The 13,270-nt window shown below is 43.2% G+C and overlaps 1 protein-coding gene across 5 annotated transcripts in view; it reads left to right on the plus strand.

The window, feature by feature from the left end:
* RpL15 (ribosomal protein L15) overlaps positions 1-13,270 on the plus strand; it is a 330,472-nt gene that overhangs the window by 236,198 nt on the left and 81,004 nt on the right. The window contains exon 1 of one of the 5 annotated variants that reach the window (XM_070996203.1): positions 8,647-8,650. The exons of the other annotated variants lie outside the window; for them this stretch is intronic. The gene's annotated coding sequence lies outside the window, so the exon portion shown is untranslated. Of the gene's footprint in view, positions 1-8,646; positions 8,651-13,270 lie in introns of those variants that run through there. 5 annotated transcript variants of the gene reach the window in all.

Consider the following 13,270-nt stretch of genomic DNA (forward strand, 5'->3'; position numbering starts at 1 on the left):
GTCGTCAATACCTATCGATTGATCCAAAAATAAACGCTTAAATCTGTCTACCGCCGGTAGGTGGCGCATTTTAATTTCGCTTTGCTGCTTGCATATCTCCATTTCCCTTTGAGTAACGGGTATCTGATAGTCGAGGTACTCGACTATAGCGTTCTTCCTTGTTTTACTTGTAGTGATCAGAGGTGCGATAGTTGCATTTTTTGCGGCGTCGTCAGCAAATTGCCACTAATTCCAACATGGCTCGGATCCCACATTACAGGCACAGGATATAATGGTTTTGTGTAGGGCTGAGTTTCAGTATTTCAGAGTTTTCTTTATTGTAATGTTTTCTATTATTGACTGATCGGGTTATTGTATTAGATGATCGGGTTATTGTATTAGACAACTTGGCTCATGACGGCTGTTGAGCAAAAGGCTCATAGTGCAGAACGGATTGCATTATTGAGAAGGACTTAGATAGGTTAGGCTAGGCCGTAGTCTGTTTTTGACAAAAAAAGACTTATGACCATATGGACTGAGGTCAGTGGCAGTTATATTTATCATTTGAGGGGCATATTATTATATTAATATAAATTGTTAAGGAGTTTGCTAATTAATTTACGTGGGGTTGCCATTTGTATTAAGTGTCAAATGATAAGCTAAGCATTGTTAGTTCCGTTACTGTGCATATATGTAGGGTTTGTTACTGTAGAAAGTTGGCAGACACAGTTGTGTTTTCTGCAGATGCGTATATGTTTGCCTTTAGATAGGGATAAAGACGCTGCGAATAAATTATACCAAAATACCAGTTACTGATGTCCTCGAATAGACAATTTTAGTTTTATGTTGGGTTTTTCTGTTTTTAAGGTCAACTATAATGTTGTAGTCGTCTGCAAATACTGTTAAGTTAAGATTCTTGTGTTTGCTTATTGTGTCTGATAGGATGTTAAATGCATTGAGAAAAAGTATCAAAGATAGAGGGGATCCCTGCGGTATTTCGTTTTGAAGTGATTGAATTAAGGAATGACTGTGGTTGACTTTTACTCTAATTTTCCGACTTTTCAAAAAATGGGTTATGTATTTAATTAACTTAGATTCACAGCCCCATTTCAGCAATTTATTTTTAATTGTCTTTTTCAAAGACAAAAGATATAATTGGGGCGTGTCTTTTTTCTGAGAAAGCCTTGTTGATCAGAGCTTCTACATTTGTTGGAAGTAACAAACCATTAGAGCCGTTTAGAGATGATTTTAACAATTCTTTTTTAGATGGTTGTGACAAGGGAAATGGTTCTATATGATTCAATAATAGTTTTATCTTTGCCAGGTTAATGAATTCGAACTATTGTACTTATATTAAAGGCCTAATGTATAAATGATTTTAGGATTGAGTAGAAGAAGTTTATTATTCTAATTATACCCGTTACTCGTAGAGTAAAAGGGTATACTAGAATCGTCGGAACGTATGTAACAGGCAGAAGGAAGCGTTTCCGACCCCATAAAGTATATATATTCTTGATCAGGATCACTAGCCGAGTCGATCTACCCATGACCGTCTGTCCATCTGTCCGGATGAACGCTTAGATCTCGGACACTATAAGAGCTAGGCTATTGAGATTTGGCGTGCAGATTCCTGAGCTTCTTACGCAGCGCAAGTTTGTTTCAGCAATGTGCCACGCCCACTCTTACGCCCACAAACCGCCCAAAGCTGTGGCTCCTACAGTTTTGACGCTAGAATAAAAATTTTAACTGAAATGTATTTTTCTCATCAATACCTATCGATTTGCCACGCCCACTCTAACGCCCACAAACCGCCCAAGCCTGTGACGCCCGCAGTTTTCATGCTAGATAAAAAATGTATTGGTCTCGTCAATACCTATCGATTAATCCAAAAAAAAAATTTGCCACGCCCACTCTAACGCCAATAACGCTTATATCTGTCTACCGCCGGTAGGTGGCGTATTTTAATCTCGCTTTGCTGCTTGCATATGTCTATTTCCCTTTGGTCCCCTTAGCTGAGTAACAAGTACCTGATAGTCGAGGTACTCGACTATAGCGTTCTTCCTTGTTTTAACTGGTTTTGCGTTTGGTGAATCATTGTATAATTGATCTTGTCGTTCCCAGGAGTGTTTCATTTTAGACTGTTTAAAGACAAATAAAATTGAAGGTAGTCAATGTCTTGTTTTATAAGGTCAGCTCTTTTATTAGGTGGTTAGTCGTTGTTATACCCGTTACTCGTAGAGTAAAAAGTCTGTCCATTTGTCCGTCTGTTTGTCCGTCCAGCAACCTTGCCTCCTACTACCAAAGGTTCCTGTACGAGGGCTAGGTCGGCTCCGCCTTCTGTCAGGCGAAGCAGAAGTGCAGCAGACACTGCTTTACTGTGGGGAAGGTTTACTTGTAGAGGTCTTAGTGACATCTACAGCTTCCACCTCCACCACAGTGACGTCGGCCTCCTCTGTATCGCTGAGGTCTACGTCTTCGACAGCCGGTCCGAGCGCTCGCATCTCTCTGCTTAGCGACGAGTCGGTGGAGTAGCCGTCCTTCGGCCCACCAGGTGCCTCCAACTCCTCAGCAAGCACCTGCTCGGCTGGGTTGCCGGCAGAGCTACTAGCGGCGTTGGAGTCGCCCTTATACACCTTGATGTGTATCGCACTGAACCCGAAGTTCAGCACTCCTCGAGCAGTCTCGATCGGAGCAACTGACTCCTTGTTCAGGACCAACACCGCCTGGTTGACGTCCCCTTCATGCTCCTCCACCTTGACGACTTTCCAGTCCTTCGTGGGGAGGTGCGGGTTGCATTCTTGCAACATGAAGAGGATGTCCTCCGGCGCCTTGATCGCTGCTGGAAGCCAAATCCTGGCTCGGGGCCTACTGGGGACATCGCGCCAGTCAAGCGCGACGATGTTCGCCCCTTCGTAGACCTCACCGAGCTTTGTCGTCGCCTCTTTGTACAAGTCGGCCGACCGCTGACTGTCGCAGGCCACCATCTTGACGCTGCCCTGGTACCAGCCCGCGTAGTTAGGAAGCAGCTTCCTTGCCCACTCTACCTTTTTTAGCCATTCAGCCGAAGATGTGGCAACGGTGCTCCTAGTATGAAAGCGGCGAGTCTGGGCGGCAGTCCGCCTTTCTGCCTATGTGTATTTGTTTGTTTCAGCGGGTGGCCCGAGCGCCTTGGCAGTACCTACCGCTGCTTTAGACGCAGATGCGCCTGTGGCGGAGGCGTTTGCGTCTGACTTTCTGCCACCCATCATCCCCAGTTTGGGATGCGGCCCTTTCGGGACCGTGCTGGTGCGGATGGCGGAACCAGTGTTCAGCTTATCCGAGAGCTTTTTAAAAGTTCCTGTCTCTGTGTTTTGTTTTACGTTGTTGATTGACTTTTTATGTTCCATATTTGGTCCCACGAGTTGCGGAGAGGGGGAAAAGTCCGCCCGGGCAGAGATCCGCGATTCCCGGGTAAGGCGATAGTTAGAACAGGGGGTCGCCATGTCCCTGAGCACACCGTTTGAGACTGGGCTAGTTTTTGATCCCGGCCCCCAGCCAGGCTGACTCTTGGCACGGTCCGTATTATACGGTAGTCCGGCCCGGAGTGAGATGTTGTTTGGGAGGGGAGTTGGGTAGGTGTTGTGTTGGGAGTGGGTTTGTGTAAAGCAACTATTTAGATGCGGCTGAACAACTCGCATCGTCGGTATTGCTTCGTTGCAAAATACCCGCTGGCTGTCCGGGACTGTTTATTTACTGGGGGTTCCGTCCACGATTCCGTGTTTGACTTATCCCAACAGCTTATTCACAGTTGGCCTCGAGAGAGGTCGTCCGCTATCCGCAACCTGCGACCCGCTCGGTTGCCCCAGCTAGGCGACTTTGAAACCATCTCACAAGTTCCTCAGCGGAGTCAAACCGACCAAACTTAAAGAATCAATTGCAAATTGACTGCAGCTCCGTAAGTATAATAGACAAAGAGCTGACCATATAAGTGACGTTACAATTAAAATCTTAAACATGCCACTTAAGTCCTGGACAAACCTTAGGGCCCTATTACTGCTCAATAAAATTATAAGCAAACAAGAGCCGTCGTATCTGTATAAAAAACTTATTTTTAGTTTGTCAAGAAGAACCAGAAACATAATAAGCTTTAAGTATAAGTACCTATGCACAAGGAAGCAGTTTCTTGTATATGCTCTTCGCACTTGGAACCATCTTCCACACACTATCAAGACAATCAGTAACGAAATTCAATTTAAAAACGCACTGCAAGACTATTTGAAGAATATTTAAGAGAACCACCTGACTATTAAACTACACAATTTATCAAGTTGGAATTTAAATTTAGAGAGAGAGAGAACTAATAATAAAAACAAGGAAAAACGCTATTGTCGAGTATTTCGACTATCAGATACCCGTTACTTAGATAATGGGACCAAAGGGAAATGGAGATATGCAAGCAGCAAAGCGAGATTGAAATGCGCCACCTACCGGCGGTAGACAGATTTGTAGCTTGTATAGTTTCCGAGATCTCAGCGTTCATACGGACAGACGGACGAACGGACAGACGGACATGGCTAGATCGACTCGGCTAGTGATCCTGATCAAGAATATATATATATTATGGGGTCGGAAACGCATCCTTCTGCCTGTTACATACTTTCCGACGAATCTAGTATACCCTTTTACTCTACGAGTAAGGGGTATAATTAAAAACTAAAATTTAAAGTTAAACTAACAAATTAAAATTAAAATATATTCAAAATTAAAAGCTGGAAGCTGGAGAATATGTCGCAAAACATCGCAGGTGGAACATCCATTAAAGATCTGACATCAGCTATGTCAAAGCTGCTCGACATAAAGTTAAACAAGGAAGGACGCTATAGTCGAGTACCTCGACTATCAGATACCCGTTACTCCGCTAAAGGGACCAACGGGAAATGGAGATATGCAAGCAGCAAAGCGAGATTAAAATGCGCCACCTACCGGCGGTAGACAGATTTAAGCGTTATGGGCGTTAGAGTAGGCGTGGCAAATTTTTTTTGGATAAATCGATAGGTATTGACGAGTAAAATACATTTCAGTTAAAATTTTTATTCTACCACCAAAACTGTAGGAGCCACAGCTTTGGGCGGTTTGTGGGCGTTAGAGTGGGCGTGGCACTCTGCTGAATCAAAATTGCACTGCGTAAGAAGCTAGCCTAGCTCTTATAGTTTCCGAGATCTCAGCGTTCATCCGGACAGACGGACAGACGGACATGGCTATATCGACTCGGCTATTGATCCTGATCAAGAATATAATACTTTATGGGGTCGGAAACGTTTCCTTCTGCTTGTTACATACTTTCCGACGAATATAGTATACCCTTTCACTCTACTTGTAACGGGTATAAAAATCTGCCAACTAAATCGGACGTCGAAGGGCTTAAGCAAGAGCCGAAATGCGATATTGGGGCTATTTCTCTACAGGTCAAACAGCTTACCGACGACAATGCGCGGTTCAAAGAAGAGGTTATAAGCCTTCGCTCAGATAGAGAAGCTGATAAGCGAACCATAAATATGTTGCTAAAACAACAAAAGAAAAAAAATGTAGTTGTAAAAGGTCTGAAGGTGGATAAAAACTGCAAATTGGCTGTCAAAACTCTGATCAAATGGAAAATACAATCAAAAGGTTCAAGGGTTTCCGATGTGCGAAAGCTTAATGAGATGGGATGGCAAAATGATGGTTCTAGTGGAATGTGAATCCCAAGGAGAAGCGGAGAATATTTTGAAGAATGGCCATAAATTGCGTGGAAGTCAGGTGTTCCTTGACAAGGATTTGACAGTGGAAAAACAGGCGAATAAAATGGCTCTTCTAGAGCTAAAAAAGTTTCTTCTGGCCATTCGCAGGGAAACAAAAGTTTTTTTTTTTTTTTTAAAATGCTTTGCTATTTATTTATTGAATCTTCTCCCTTTGGATACTAACAATAAGTGTATCAAATCTTAGACTAATTAATCTAACTCACAGTCATATGACTGATGTTGTGTTAAAGGGGCCCGAAAGTTATAGCTGGCTTGGCAGGTCGTTGCGTTGTAGACGGGATCGGCTGGAAACCCAAGTCAAGCCTCTTGCGAGGCGATTGGGGTGCACAGAGAGTTTTTCGTTGTAGGACGCTTTTTGTTTGTCTATTTCATCTTTAACGGTAAGAATGCTTAGGTCCCTGTGGATGTTTTGGTTGCGAATATACCATGGTGCCCCAGTGATAGTTCGCAGGATTTTCGATTGAGCGCGCTGTATAATGTCTATGTTGCTTCTGCTGGCGTTCCCCCATAGCTGGGAGCCATATGTCCAGATGGGCTTGAGAGTGGAGTTGTAGAGCAAAACCTTGTAGTCCAGACGCAGGGGCGAACGAGCGTTAAGAATCCAGTGGAAGCTGCTGGCCTTTAGTTTTAGATGTACTTTCTTGCGTTCGATGTGTCTTCTCCAGGTTAGTCGTCTGTCAAGGTGGACGCCGAGATACGTTACATCGTTGACTTGGGGAATCTGCGTATTATTCAATAATAGTGGAGGGCATGTTTGCCTGTTGAGAGTAAACGTTATGTGTTTACATTTTTGTTCATTTATTTTAATCCGCCAATCAGATAGCCACCTCTCTACTACGAGGAGGTGGTTTGCTAGCTGTGTTGTGGCTCGGCCTGGGCACCTCGAGCGACTTAAAATTGCGGTGTCGTCAGCGAACGTAGATGTTGTTAGCTGCTCGTTCGTGGGAATATCCGCTGTGTATAGGAGGAACAGAGTAGGCCCTAGCGCGCTTCCTTGCGGGACTCCAGCTTTGATAATGTAGTCGTCGGATGTTGTTGTATTGCACCTTACTGCGAAGGTCCTGTTGTATAGATACGACTCAAGAAGCTTGTGAGTGTAATCAGGTAAGTGTGTTTTGATTTTGTGCATGAGGCCATCTAGCCATACTCGATCGAAGGCTTGAGATACATCGAGGAATATTGCGCTGCAGTATTCCCGATGCTCAAAGGCTGTGCGTATTTCTGATGTTATTCTGTTAACTTGTTCGATTGTTCCATGGTTTTGACGAAATCCAAATTGATGAGCAGGGATAACATTGTGTGCTCCTAGATATGGTGTTATGCGAGTTAGAAGGCATTTTTCGAACAGCTTAGACAGACACGATAATAAACTAATTGGTCTGTAGGATGACGGAATTGTGTGGTCTTTTCCGGGCTTCGGTATCATAATGATAATAGATTTTTTCCATTTTTTCGGATAGTAGCCGAGAGTTATAATCCCATTGAAGAGCTTACAGATAACCTCAATGGCAGAGTTTGGAAGTTCAATTAACATTTTTGGGGTTATTTGGTCACCGCCAGGGGCCTTTTTTGGTTTCAGTTCCCCAATGACTTTCGCGATCTCCTTTGGCTGAAACAATGGTGGTAGGGAAATAGGTTCAGATTCGATTTGTGGTAGGAAAAATGAACCAGTGGCAGGGTTCGGCTGGAAGACGTTTCTTAGATGTAACGCAAAAGTTTCGGCTCTATCTTCGTCGCTGCGGGCCCAGATGCCAGATGAGTTTCTTATCGGAGTCACTGTTTCGATTGGAGAGCTCAGATTTGGGTGAGCCCTCCACAGAGGATGTTTTGTACTGGTTGGCGATAGTTTTGTAATGTACTGCAGCTGTGCATTTTCTGTTTCTTGCTTTAGAGCTCGATTTAGTGAGCGAGTGGCTTCCTTAAGACGTTGTTTTGATGACGGCGATCTGTTGGCTTGCCAGGCACGTCGCAGGCGCCTCTTTTCTAGGACTAACCGTTCAATTTGCAGATTAGTTTTGAAGTGGTTGGTTTGCGCGTCCCTGCCTTGTGGTGTTGAGATAGTGGCTGCCTCCACGAATACTTCTTCAAGAGCATCGGTAGAGCAGTCGATGTCCGCTTCGATGTTGAAGTGAGGTGTTAATTTGATGTGTGAGCTTACATACTTTTTATATTTTAACCAGTTGGTTCTGTGCGACGTCAGCCTGAGGGGGTGATCTGTGGTTCTTGTGCTTTGAAGAAGAGTTATTAGCACTGGCGAATGGTCCGACGACAGGTCCGAAAGCGCTTTGGCGCTTATTATATTGCGGGGAATGTTTTTTGTCACCGCAAAGTCTATTAGGTCTGGAACTTTCCTGGGGTCTGTTGGCCAGTATGTGGGGCTGCCAGGAGAAACATAGTCTAATTTGTTGTTCGGTTTTATGATTGCATTGTATAATTGCCTTCCTTTGGGAGTCACAAGGCGTGATCCCCAGTGCGTGTGTTTGGCATTATAGTCCCCTGCAGCTATAAAGCGGTCTCCAAGCAAGTTGTAGAAGTCCATGAATTGTCCTTCAGAAATTGTAAAGCGAGGCGGGCAGTAGACAGCGGCTATGGTGAGGTTTCCGTTGCCTGACTGCACTTTGATAGACGTGGCTTGCAGGTAATTAGTTGAAAACCTTTGGTGAAAGTGGTGCTTGATGCGTTCCCTGATTAGGATGCCGGTTCCGCCGTGGGCTTTACCATCTGGATGGTCTGTGCGGTAGAAAGTGTAGCCTCTTATTTGGAAGTTGTATTTGTTTGTGAGGTGCGTCTCTACCAGTAGCATAATGTCGATATGATTTTCATTCAGGAACTGTGTTACCTCAAGGTTGTGCCGTGAAACGCCATTGGCGTTCCACATTGTTATTCGTAGGTTTGCCATCTGATTATTTGGACTGCTTAGCTGCAAGTAGCTGTAACACCATGTTCTGGTTTTGAACCAGTGTTTGCATGGTCGTTTTCATGAATGACATGAGTTCCATCATACTTTGTTGCATGGTGACCATCATAGTTTCCAGAGTGGTTTGCGACTGTTCTTGGATCTGCTGAGCGTTTCCTAGATTAGACTGGAGTGGGTTTTCCGTCCCCGATCGAAGGGCATCGGCGTATGAGAATCCTGTCTGGGTATTTAGTTGACCAAAGGAGGATCTTGCAGCCGTGCCGAAAAATACTTCCGGCGTCGTACGCGAGTAAGTGTACGCATTTTGGGTTTTCTGATGACGCGTTGCTATCACTTTTCGCATGCGGTCCTTCATCTCCTTGTAGACCGGACAGCCCCTGTAGTTTGCCGTGTGGTTACCTTGGCAGTTAACGCATTTTTTCTTTTTGGGGTCTTCTTTGTTGGCAGGGCAGTTAGCCGAATTGTGAAAGTCTCCACAAGCTACACAGACTGTTCGAAGTAAAGTAAAAGTCTAAAACAACAGTATTAACGTAGACGGAAATTGGATGTCCTTTAATAATAATAAGGTGCTTATGTGGCAAGGAAAACCAGCTGAAACAAAATTAAAGGAAATATAAGGAAACAGTTTGGAAATGTCTCACATTAATTATGCGTCCCTAAGCCAAAATCTAAGTAAAAAAAATTTAAAAAAATAAGAAAAAATGTAGTAGATGTAGTCCTTTGTTCGAATGTAGTAATGTTGCAGGTGCAAATGCGAATAAAAAGGACGATACCATAAAGAGACTGGAGGTCAGAATATTGTCCTATAACGTGGCAGGAATAAAAAACAAGTTTATATACAATGATTTCTTTCAATACATCGCGTCGTGTCAAATTTTCATTCTATCTGAACATTCCTTGAAGCCAAATTGAATGCTGTCGAAGTCAAATTTAAAGATTTTGTGCTTAGATGGGTGCCACCAATTGAACTAGCGCAAGAGGACGAGCCAGTGGTGGAATGGTGTTTGGAATAAAAAAAGAACTTCACGACCGGAATATAATCAGATTCATAAATGTAGATGAGACCAGTATTATCCAACTGAGGACTGTATTAAATGAAAACCTGCACCTGCTGCCAGTGTATATGAACTGCAATCATTGGGAAGGAGATTCTGGGAAGTTATATGAGGTTTTAAACCATGCTCGACTAAATGAAAGTGCACTGATCATAGGAGATTGTAACGCAAGGCTGGGTGAAGCTCAACTTCATGGATTCGACCAACAGTTAGTCACAAGCTCCCTCTATGAAGCCCGTAATGCCAAAGACAAAGTGACTGAAGCCAATGGCCGGCACCTAATGGACTTGATCGAGCTGTTTGGCATCACGGTGGTCAATGGAAGGTCGTCAAGCGATCCTTTGGGGGATTACACTTTTATGAGAGGGTAAGCTCGGTCCACCATCGACCTATGTATGGCACGCGGTACGTGGATAGAAACTATCAAGGACTTCCAAGTGAGCAGTCAAATATTCTCTGACCATCTCCCGTTGGTAGTCACAGTCATTCTCTCCACAACACCGGACGCAAGCACAGAGCCGCTTGGACTTCTACCAAGTTTGATTTGGCGAAATCGAGAGAGTGAAAACTATAGGACAAAGTTGGACCGAAACCTGGCAACAAATTGTGTGGCAGATTTAATAGCCCCTGACGAAATTGATGGATTTCTTACAGAGTGCATTACCCAAGCCGTTAATAATCGAGGACGAAGAAAGCCCAGAGACTTTAAGCAAGTGTGGTACACGGAGAAGTGTGAGGCAGCTCGAATACTTTCGTTCAACTTGCTAAGACAGGCCAAATCAACAAACGCAGCAAGTGCAGTGGTAATGTATCATGAAGCAAACGCCGCATACAAGTTAACTTGTCAAAACGCTCGGACGCAATTTTACATTAACCTAGCGAGATCATTGGATTCCATAACAGATAGCAGGGCATATTGGAGTACTATTAGGAAACTCAATGGAAACTCATTTGTAAAATCAATGGAAGTTAATGCAGATGTTCTAGAAAAACATTTCCGTGATATTCTAGCGCCTCCAGACTGGTAAAGAATCATTCTTTAGATGGATGTGTAACAGGACTAGAAGTGGAAAATGTACTTTCAATGTTAAAAGAAAGAAAAGCACCCGGGCCTGACTGGATACCATCGGAATTCATAAAATACGTAACTGCTCAATTTAAAGCCAGCCTTGTCACTGCTTTCAACAAGTTCTTGGGATCGGAAACAGTCCCAAAGATCTTTCAAAAAGCTATAACTTTCCCCATCTTTAAGAAAGGCGACCCGAAAGTGACATCTAACTACAGAGGAATATCTTTTCAAAATGCGTTAGCTAAAGTCTTCTTTGCGTTTCTACTCGAGCGGCTAAAAAACTGGGTAAAAAACTACAATATTCTTACTGAATTCCTAGCCGAATTTAGAAAAGGATTTTCGACAGTAGACAACATTTTCAGTCTTACAAGTATAGCAAGGTCATATATCGACAGCGGGAAAAAGTTATACGCGTTCTTTGTAGATTTCAGAGCTGCCTTTGACTCTATAGACAGAAGAACCCTAACCTACAAGCTCAGCAATATTGGCATATCAACGACAGCTTGTACACGGATAACCTGGCGGCAGTATGGGATGGAGCAAGGATGTCTACTCAGCCCCCTCCTGTTTCCCTTTTTTTAAACGACATAACGGATAGCCTGCCTTGCGGCATTCAAATATGCGGATGCGCGATCAAGGCTCTGGTGTATGCAGATGACATTGTAATCCTCGCCGAATCCCCCGTTGAACTTCAAGCAATGATTAATGCTCTGCACAAATACTGTTTGTTATGGGGACTGTTAGTAAACACCGAGAAGTCGAATGTTCTGATTTTCAAGAGGCATTGGAGAAGGCTTGCACAAAACGAAAAGTGAAATTTAGGGTCTATTCAGCTAGAAATTGTCAAGTCGTATAAGTATCTGGGAGTCTGGATTTACCACAATGGTCGTTTCAACAACCATTTACAGGAGAAACTTCGAGAAGCAAAACTAGCCATAAACTGCACATGGAAATCGCTGCTAAGAAAAAAAAAGGCGATCCAATGAGTAGCAAGTACAATCTGTTTAGTGCAGCAATGCGGTCAATCCTTTGTTACGGCGCGCAGGTGTGGCGCATCTCACCTTATGAAGAAGTTGAAGGCCTTCTTAGATTGTTCTTAAAGAAAATATTTCGTCTACCCAGATTTACTACGAACAGGATGCTATATCTTGAAACTGGACTGTCGCCGCTGCATATCTTTACAGCTGAAATGCATTTCAGGTATATCCAGAAAGTGGTAACCATGCCCGAACATAGGCTGCCACCAATTCTAGCGAACTTTTTGGTGCAGGAGCGTAAGCAATGGGTTATAGAATGGGAGACGCTTGCCGAGACCTACGGACAAAGGCTACAGTTAGGCGATCCTTCACAATGGTCGCAATGGGCGAAAAGTATTCTAGTACATATGGACGAAACCTATATGACTCAGTTCAAAACGAAATCATGGAGAAGCACAGCTCGGATGACTCATAGGTCCCTTAATTATGACCTGGAACTTAATAACTATTTTACTGACGCTTTCACCGTTGAAAAGATCCGTACCATTTTCATGGCCAAGGGAGCAATACTCCCAATAAGCTATATCCCAAACGTGACAACCAACGACACTGTGTGCCCGATCTGCAATATGAGGGAGCAGGAAAACGTCGTGCACTTACCCGTTACCCGTTACTCAGCTAAAGGGATTAAAGGGAAATGGAGATATGCAAGCAGCAAAGCGGATAGACAGATTTAAGCGTTATGGGCGTTAGAGTGGGCGTGGCAAATTTTTTTTTATTCCTGTTCATTATTACTGTTATTACAATTTTGTATTTATTTTTATTTTTATTTTTATTTTTACATTTTTAATTTTAATTTTTATACCCGTTACTCGTAGAGTAAAAGGGTATACTAGATTCGTCGGAAAGTATGTAGCAGGCAGAAGGAAGCGTTTCCGACCCCAAAAGTATATATATTCTTGATATCTATCGATTAACCCAAAAAAAAGTTTGCCACGCCCACTGTAACGCCCACAAGCTGCCCACAAACTTCAAAAAATCGTAGGTATGCACGCGGATGTCTCAGAAACTATAGAAGATAGAAAATTGGGACTTCAGATTTAGATTCCGTAGCCTTGTACGCAGTGCAAGTTTGTTACCCAAAGATAACACGCCCACTTTAACGCCCACAAACCGCTCAAATCTGTGGTGCCCAAAATTTGTATGCTAGATAAAAAATTTTAACTGAAATGTATTAGTTAATATTTATCGATTGATCGAAAAAAAAGTTTTTTGAGACGAATTCATGTGGAGTCTTTTATTTGCTCCAGTCTGGCTGGTTGAAGGTTATGACATTTTAAGAACTTTTTCGAAAACCCAGCAATTAAGTCTTCCGCTTTTCTTTTATATTTCCTTTCTTAAAAAGTCTCGTATAATAATAACAAAAATAAGGTAGTATCGCTCACGAATCGTCCTCCTTATTTATCTTCTCATTGTTTGCTGATCCTGTTGGGGTC

Source organism: Drosophila suzukii, chromosome 3, assembly GCF_043229965.1.
Source record: "Drosophila suzukii chromosome 3, CBGP_Dsuzu_IsoJpt1.0, whole genome shotgun sequence".
Classification (NCBI taxonomy): Eukaryota; Metazoa; Arthropoda; class Insecta; order Diptera; family Drosophilidae; genus Drosophila; species Drosophila suzukii.